The sequence below is a fragment of the Microtus ochrogaster genome, unplaced genomic scaffold (assembly GCF_000317375.1).
Source record: "Microtus ochrogaster isolate Prairie Vole_2 unplaced genomic scaffold, MicOch1.0 UNK5, whole genome shotgun sequence".
In the NCBI taxonomy this organism is placed as follows: Eukaryota; Metazoa; Chordata; class Mammalia; order Rodentia; family Cricetidae; genus Microtus; species Microtus ochrogaster.
This window is the reverse complement of record NW_004949103.1, coordinates 17,223,407-17,231,825: the sequence shown is the minus strand read 5'-3', so window position 1 is coordinate 17,231,825 and position 8,419 is coordinate 17,223,407.

Sequence of the window (8,419 nt, the reverse complement as noted above, 5' to 3'; positions counted from 1 at the left end):
TCTCTTTCCCTCTCTGGTTTTTTGAGACAGGGCTTCTCTGTGTAGCCCTAGCTGGAACTCACTCTGTAGACCAGGCTGGCCTTGAGTTTATAGAAATCCACCTGCCTCTGGCTCCCAAGTACTGGAATTAAAGGTGTGCACCTGACTTTCCAACTGAATGACCTTCTAAGGTAACCAAATGACCAAAGCTTGTCAGTTCATGATGTCAGTTAGCCATTGAGCTAAGTAACGTGTTAGCCTACTCACGTGCATCCCTGGCTCTTGACTTACCATACCTACAAGTCAGCTGGGCTCTCACCTGGATGTGCCCCTGGGTCTGTTCCCTGGAGCCCTGATTGTCCCTAGAGATGCTTCTCATAATAGAAGTGCTCTCTTTAAAAAATTGGTTTATGGACGAAAAAGTTCCAAGTATGTAGGGTGCTGAGTTTAGCAGAATCTGTATGTAAATTGGTATTTTGCTGGTGATCAATCTTGTGCTAAAAATGGAAAATCAATACAAAAAGAAAATCTAAGGGGAAGAGAATAAGTTGTAGACATTTTTGGTCCAATGAATTTTCAAGTCTGAGGACGCTGCATCTAAGACCAAGGTGACTGCGTTTCAAAGGCGTGCGGGAAAGCAGACGGTTACGTCACAGACACAGAGTGGAGCCCGAGACCTGGGGAGGGACAAGTTCTGGAGGTAGAGTCCTCCACAGTGCTTGGCAGAGAGAACCTTTAAGGTGGCTCCTTGGAGCTAGGAAGGGACTCTTCAGATGTGTGTGGCAACCCAGGGTCTCGTAAGCCATAGTCCAGTGAATGAGTACAGGGAGGAAGGCCGAGCCATGGGCCAGCTACTGATTGTAGGACCAGCAGTGAGCTTGACGACATCAGAGAGGCATGAAAAACAAAACAAAACAGCAAACTAGTCCAAAAATGCCCATTTCACAGCCTCCAATCAGGTGTCAGAATGGGCTGGTAGGACAAATATAAGTGCGTTGCATGGGGTGAGGGCAAATAAATACGGTGCAGGTTCCCACTAGGGCGTCTTCTGGCTGAGGTCAAGCCGCGAAAGCCCTGGGGATGACTAAGTATTCAACAGGATGCAACAGCCGTAGAGAGACAGGAAGAGATCACACTGAAAATGCAGCAGGCATTATGGGTTGTGACACCCTTCTCAATTCATACGCTGAATCATCTTGACACTTAGTACTCCAAAGTGACCTTCTTCGGCAATCAGGTCATTGCTGATGTAATTAGTTAAAATGAGGTCATTCTACAACAGGTGGGCACCAGTATAATATGACCAGCATCCCTAGAAAAGAGGGAAATTTAGACACAGGATGATGCGGAAAGACAGAGTAGAGATAGATAACAAGTCATGGAAGAGGCCTCTGAACTGACCTAGTCAACACTTTGAACGTCATGCATCTAGAACTGAAGGACAACCAAATTGTCTGTTAAAGCCACCCAGCTAGCCGGGCGGTGGTGGTGCACACCTTTAATCCCAGCACTTGGGAGGCAGAGGCAGGCGGATCTCTGTGAGTTCGAGGCCAGCCTGGTTTACAGGAGCTAGTTCCAGGACAGGCTCCAAAGCTACAGAGAAACCCTGAAAAAATTAAACAAAACAAAACAAAACAAAAACAACCCAGCTTAGGGTCACACCGTCCCCAAGGAATTAACATACTGGCTTAGTACAATGGTGAGCTGCACAGACGCACTTCTCACCAGCTATGTGCCTCCGGTGGAGTCGCCTAAGGCTCTTTAAAATCCTGGCTCATCTCTTCTGAATGCGGATAGGACACCGAATCTTCACCAATCCATGGGTGCCTGGCAGAAGCCTCTATCCCCGCAGGCCCACATTTATTGCAATAGCTCCCGAGGACCAGCACGGGTGCTGGGTAGTAAGACTCCCACCAAACATTGACTTTCTGAGGTCCAAACCCCACCCGCACCATGGCCCTTTCTTCCTCTTCAGGGCTCTGGTGACTCAGGATATGGAGACACATGGAGAGGAAGGCGCTTATGGAGAACTATAGAGAATTCTTAGGAAAGGAGGCCCTGAGGAGTGCCTAATTGGGTGTCCCCTGGGCTGAGGTACTCACCAGAGACAGGAATGAGGAGAGGGGATTCTTGAAGGGTAGTGGAGCAACTGTTATTTCCTAACATCTATGGAAGTGCTTTTGATATTTCTCCAGCCAACATAGCCTTCCAGGCTTTAACCTACTGTCTCAGTTAGGGTTACTATTGCTGTGATGAAACACCATGAAACAACTTGGGGAGGAGACGGTTTATTTGACTTATACTTCCACATCACTGCTCATCGCTGAAGGAAGTTAGGGCAGGGACTCAAATAGGGTAGGAACCTCTGGCTTGCTCCCCATGGCTTCCTCAGCCTACTTTCTTACAGAACCCAGGACTACCCCCAACAATGAGCTGAGCCCACCCACATTAATCACTAATCAAGAAAATGCCCCATGAGCTTTCTTCTTTTTTTGAGATAGGGTTTCTCTTATAACAGTCCTGGATACCCTGGAACTCACTTTATAGACCAGGCTAGCCTCAAACTCACTGAGATCTGCCTGCTTCTGCCTCGAAAACGCTAGGATTTAAGGCGTGCGCCACCACTGTCAGGCTGGAAACAATTTTCTGATAGAGGCTCCCTCGCTCCCCTCTGATGATTCTAGCTAGTGTCAAGTTTCTATAAAACTAGCCAGGATGCCTACCTTTGTAGTTTGGATAGGAAGTGTCACTCACAGGTTCGCATCCTGAAAGCTTGGGTCCCAGCGGGCGGTTCCAATCGTGAACAAGTAACTGGATCACAATGTCTCTCTCATCATGGATTTATCCATGGGTAGATTTATAGCTTGATGATATTATTGGGAAGGGATGGAAACGTCTAGAGGTGGGGGTCTTGTTGGGAGTAATAGGTTTTAGGGGAGGGTGCTTCTTCTGAGTTTTATCTCATTCTGGTTCCCTCCAACTCTTTGCTTCCTGCCACAAAGGGGTGAGCAGCTTTGGAATAAAGAGTCTCATCCTGACAGGATGCCCTGTCTCACCACAGTCTAGAAACAGGAGAGCCAACTGACCATGGACCCAAACCTCTCAAACTCTGAGCCAACGCAGGTCTTTATTCCTATACATTGTTTCAGATATCTGATCACAGCAACCAGGATGTTGCTTTGCTGAATATGAGGCCTGGGATCATTATCTATGATGACATAGTTTTATGAAGGTTCAATGAGGTGACACCTGCCAAGTGCTTGTAAAATCTCAGGCAGGCTTTGAGGTTTCAAGGCCAAGTACCGCCCCAGTTCAGTCTCTCAGCTTCCGGTTTGTGGTTTAAGATGTGAGCTCTCAGTTGCTGTTTTATCCACCATGCCTGCTGGCCTCCACACTTCCCCTCCAAGAGGCGATGGGCTCTTACCTTTCTGGAACCAAAAGCCCAAATAAATTCTTTCTTCTGTGAGTTGCTGGGGGTAGTCTGAAGGGGAATGCCACTTCTCTCCATAGGTTCCAATGTTTGAATGCTTAGCCCGCAGTTGGTGGGACTGTTTGGGAAAGATTAAAAGGTGTGACCTTGTTGGAGGAGGTATGGCATTGGGGTTTTGAGGTTTCAAAAGTCCAAACCAGGTTCAATGTCACTCTTTTTTTCCTGCCTGTGGATCAGGATGTAAAGCCCTTAGCTACTGCTCCAGCACCGTGCCTGTCTGCTTTCCACAATGACGATAAAACGATTAACCCTCTAACACCATAGTAAGTTCCCAATTAAATGCTTTTCTTTCTAAGAGTTGCCATGGTCATGGTGTCTCTTCACAGCAATAGAACAATAACCAAGACACCTTGACCATGGCTTCTTATCACAGCAACATAAAAAAAGCTGACTGTGGAGGTTCTAGAATCTGTCTTTGGAGAGCAGCTACAGCACTTTCAATGGGCTTTCTATAGAGTCCCAGACAAATGTAAACTTATCTCAGGGAGCCTTAGAATTTCCAGATCATTTGGTTCAATCTACCCACTGTAGAAACAAGGAGGCTAAACACAGAGGCTATGCTGTTCAGGCTCCTTCTCTCACTGTCCAGCCCACTGGTGTTTGTTTGTTTTACTTTTTGTCTGGCCACTACATCACATCTTACTCAGGGGTCATTGCTCACTCCTTGGCAAACATTCCAGGGGTTGGTGAATAGATTTTCCCGTCTCACGCTTGCTGTGTCTCTACAGTCTTCTGTCTTCCCTTCCCTTTATCTTTAAAGGGACCTGGTTTTCTGCTTTGAAACATTGTTCTCTCCAGAGTCTAAAAACATAGACATACAACCAGCATAACATTTACCCCTTTAAAAATGTGTGCATGAGTGTTCGTGTGTGTGCAAATGCAGGTGTGTGTCCACACATGTGGAGGCCAGAGGATGATCTCAACTGTTGTTCCTCAGGAGTCACCCACCTTGGTTTTCTAAGACCAGGTCTCTCGTGGATCTGGTGATTGCCAAGTAGATTAGGCTGGCTAGGTAAGCCCCCGGGATCGCATCCCTAGAACTGGAATACATACATGCAACTTCATACAGACTTTTTAAAAACATTTCGTGTGTGTGTGTGTGTGTGTGTGTGTGTGTGTGTGCGCGCGTGTGTGTGTGTGTGTGTGTGTGCTATTCGTGTGTGGATCCTCACAGATGCCGGAAGATGGAGTTGGATCTGCTGGACCTGGAGTCCCAGATGTTTTTCAGCTGTCTGGTAGGAATGCTGAGACCTGAGCTCAGGTCCTGTGGAAGAAAGGGAAGTGGTCTTAACTGCCGAGCCATCTCTGTAGGCCCCCAAGCATTTTAAAATTATGTTTAAAGAAGTATTTTTTTTTTTAACACGGATCTGGGGACTGAATTCAGGTCCTCACACTCACAAGGCAAACACTTTCACTCACTGAGTGTCCCTCCCCCATTTTCACCTTTATCATATTGATTGTATGTCATGTATCTGCAGCATCCACTCCTAACTCGGTGTTCCACTGCTGGAGATCTACCTGCTACCCCTCTGAGAGGTTTGAGGTTACTGCACCGGATCCTAACACCTAAGACATGCTCAAGAAACCACATTTGAGTGAATTAATGGCCCTGTTTGTCAAAGGAGTCACCACTAAGGCTCTTGTATCAGCTGTCTTAGTTAGCTTTCTATTGCTGTGATAAATACCCTGACCAAAAGTAACTTTGGGGAGGGATATTTTATTTTTGTTTGTGATCCATTTCCAGGGAAGTCAGGGCAGGATCTCAAAGCAGGAACTGATACAGAGGCCATGGAGGAGTGTTCTTTACTGGCTTGCTCCTCATGGCTTGCTTGCCCAGCCTGCTTTCTTAATCTAGGACCACGCATCTAGGATCTGCACTGTCATCTGCGCGATGGGCCCACCCACTCAATTGAGGTTCTCTTTTCCCAGATCACTGTAGCCTGTGCCAGGCTGACATGAAAACCAGCTAGCACATCGTCTTAATGTTGTTTTTTTCTATCTCATGGGAAGAATGGGCTTAGTAAGTGGCAACCACGTGCTATGCGAAGACACAGAAAGTTCATACAAGCGCTTCCCTCTCTAAGATAAGACATTTGCTGCGATGTCAGAGAAAATGACAAGCTGGCAGTTATCCTAAACGTGATGGGATCATACTCAATCTATTAAACATCTGCCTTACCATCCCCACAAGCCATGATCTTGGATTTGAGATAACCTCCTCTTTGTCTACATTCGGATCAGACCAGCCCTGGAAGCTCAAGCTCCCAGAAGCCCTTCCCTGTGCCCTCAGAAACAAATGTAGCTTTGGCAGAAAGCAGGATCAGTGCTGGAATGAGGGGAGGGGGACTGGAGGGATGACTTGGAAGGGTGACTCTCAACCTTCCTAACCCTTCAACATGGCTCCTCATGTCATGTTGACCCCCAGCCATAACATTATTTTCCTCGCCATGTCATAACTGTGATTCTGCTGCTGAGTGGTATTTCAGCTCCTAAGACCATCAGAAATATGTCTTCCAATGGTCACCACCCACACAGGTTGACAAACGCTGGCTTAGAGGTTAAGAGGTCAGGACCAAGGTTTGGTTCTCAGCACCCACATAATGGCTTACTGACTCCAGTTCCAGGGGATGCAGCATCCCCCTTTGGCCTCCACAGGGACAAGACATCGTACAATGCACTTACATACATGCAGGCAAACACTCAGACACATAAAATAAAAACAAATAATATATTTTAAACAATAAGGAATGAAGGGAAAAATGATACCCTTTGACCTAGCCTTCGGCTGCATCTTGGAGTCTTATTATTATTACTATTACTATTGTTATTATTATTATTATTATTTTGGCAGACCTGGGGATGATGTCTGAGGCTCATCTCTGTTGGCTAAGCATTCTGAGATACTTCCCTGCCCTTGATGTGTTGATTCTACTGTTTAGATTGAATTGCAGACTACAAAGCAAGGTCTGGCCCAGAGAAGTAATTCCTAGACCATGAAAGCTTGCTGGCAATGTTCGGCTACAGCCAGGCCAGAGAGACTGCTATTGACTTGGGATAGCCACATTAATAGACAAGTGTCATGACCTGCTATGAGGTGTGGGGGGACAGAAATCTCCCATCTGCAATTATAAAGGACAGCCTAATGGCCAGTAAACCTTTTACCAGCTCCAGACAGTTCTATGGAATACCACCTTTCACCCTCTCTGTCAAATGATTCTCTCACTGCGCAGAAGGAAAAATATGCCTGTCACTTCAGTAGCTAATTCTCTGCACACAGTAGGTTCTTGAGAATGGCAATTCTCTTCCTCCCAGCCCCCTTCCTATTCACTCAAGCCTGTCCAGCACCACTGGGTAAAAATCGCTCCCCCACCCTCAGTCAGAACCGAGACAGGAGGCCAATGGAGGTGATCCTATTTTGGACAGTCATCAGCTTTTAAACTTTTTTTCCCCTAAGTTTTCCAGAGCGACAGGGTCAGTCCTGTTGCAGGCCTGCAGGAAAGGCCAGTGGCCCTCAAGCCAAACGGTTCTATTTTCAGCTCCCCGAGTACAGAGAGCAGTCACCTACCCTCGCTGAGGGCCATGCAGCCAACCCGCTGGCAGCTTGGAGCTTACAGCCTCTCTGCATTTCTATTTCCATAAATTTACATCAAATTTGTGCTGAATCATGGTCCCCAGCCCCCGCAGAACAGATGAAACACATTATCAATAAGTACAACATATTTGAGTGATCTGAGCGCCAAGTGACTTTGTTTGACTTTTCCGTTTAACTCCTTCTGTGGCTGGGGCCCTCTCCATTTCCCACAGGGCTTGGGTTGAATTTTTTCTGACGCCCGAGGTTTTTGACTCTCCTCCTGAGGTTCTCTTTACTTTCTGGTCTCTCATCAGACGCGTGGGCCCCGCCCTTTCCTGGGTCCCTTGCCCCCTCCAGCTCTTTTCCCAGTTCTTCCCTTTTCGCCCTGGCATCTCAGCCCCCTTCTCTCAACCTCCCCCTTCCACCACCTCCTCCTCTCCCCGCCACTGCCTCCCGCAACGCCCAAGCCAATCAGCCCAGGCGTGCGACTGCTCCGGGTGACAATTGCGTCCCGGAGCCTGCCAGGCGGTCATCAGCCTCACTCAGTGGCTCGGAGCACCTCTGCGCGGTTCAGCGGGAAGTGGAACTTCCTTCCACCCCCTGTGGCCGGGCTGATTGGCAGCCAGCCGGGCTGGAGGCGGATCGTGAGCGTGCATGATTGCTGCTGGGCAGGGAGGGTTTAGAGGAGGTGGCAGGGACACCCCAGGAACTCCACCGGCTAACACACACAGCATGCTGAGATTGAGGAAGCGGCCTGAATCCCTCATCTACCCCTCTGCTGCCTGGCCCTTTGCAGGGAAATGATGAATGTGAAGCGTCCCTAAGCAGTGGAAGCGACAGAGCCTTGTTTTTCCACAGAACTGAGGCCAGTGGCCCAGGGGACCTCAGGTCTCAAGGCTCTTCAGGAAGCCCTTGCAAAGAACTTAAAGATCAATTAGGTCTCTGTCTCCAGCTAAACTCATGAGCAGCCAGCTCATGGAGGCTCGTGGTAGGGCGGGCCAAAAGGAGCCTTTCTTTATGAACAAGAGGTATCCGCAGTCTTTAAGTTATGTAGAGCCAATTAAACACGTGGGCGCGTGCATCCCCCTCCCTTCATAACCAGCAACCATTAAGAATCATTTTCCCCCACAAGTTGGATTTCTTAGTTTAGGCAGGAGAAAGGCAGCGATAAGGGGAAGAACTAGACCTGACTAGTGCCTTGAAGGCTCAGAAGGGGAGGGCCCCAAAATCTCTCTCCAGGTGATCAAATCTCCTTTCATTTAATGAGAACTCTGACATTTTCGCATGGGTGGCCAGAATCCAAACCAACAACACTGTGGAAGTATCAAAAACTTTGGGTATTTTTCCCACGTGTCTGAAGCTTTTGGGATTGGGTGGGG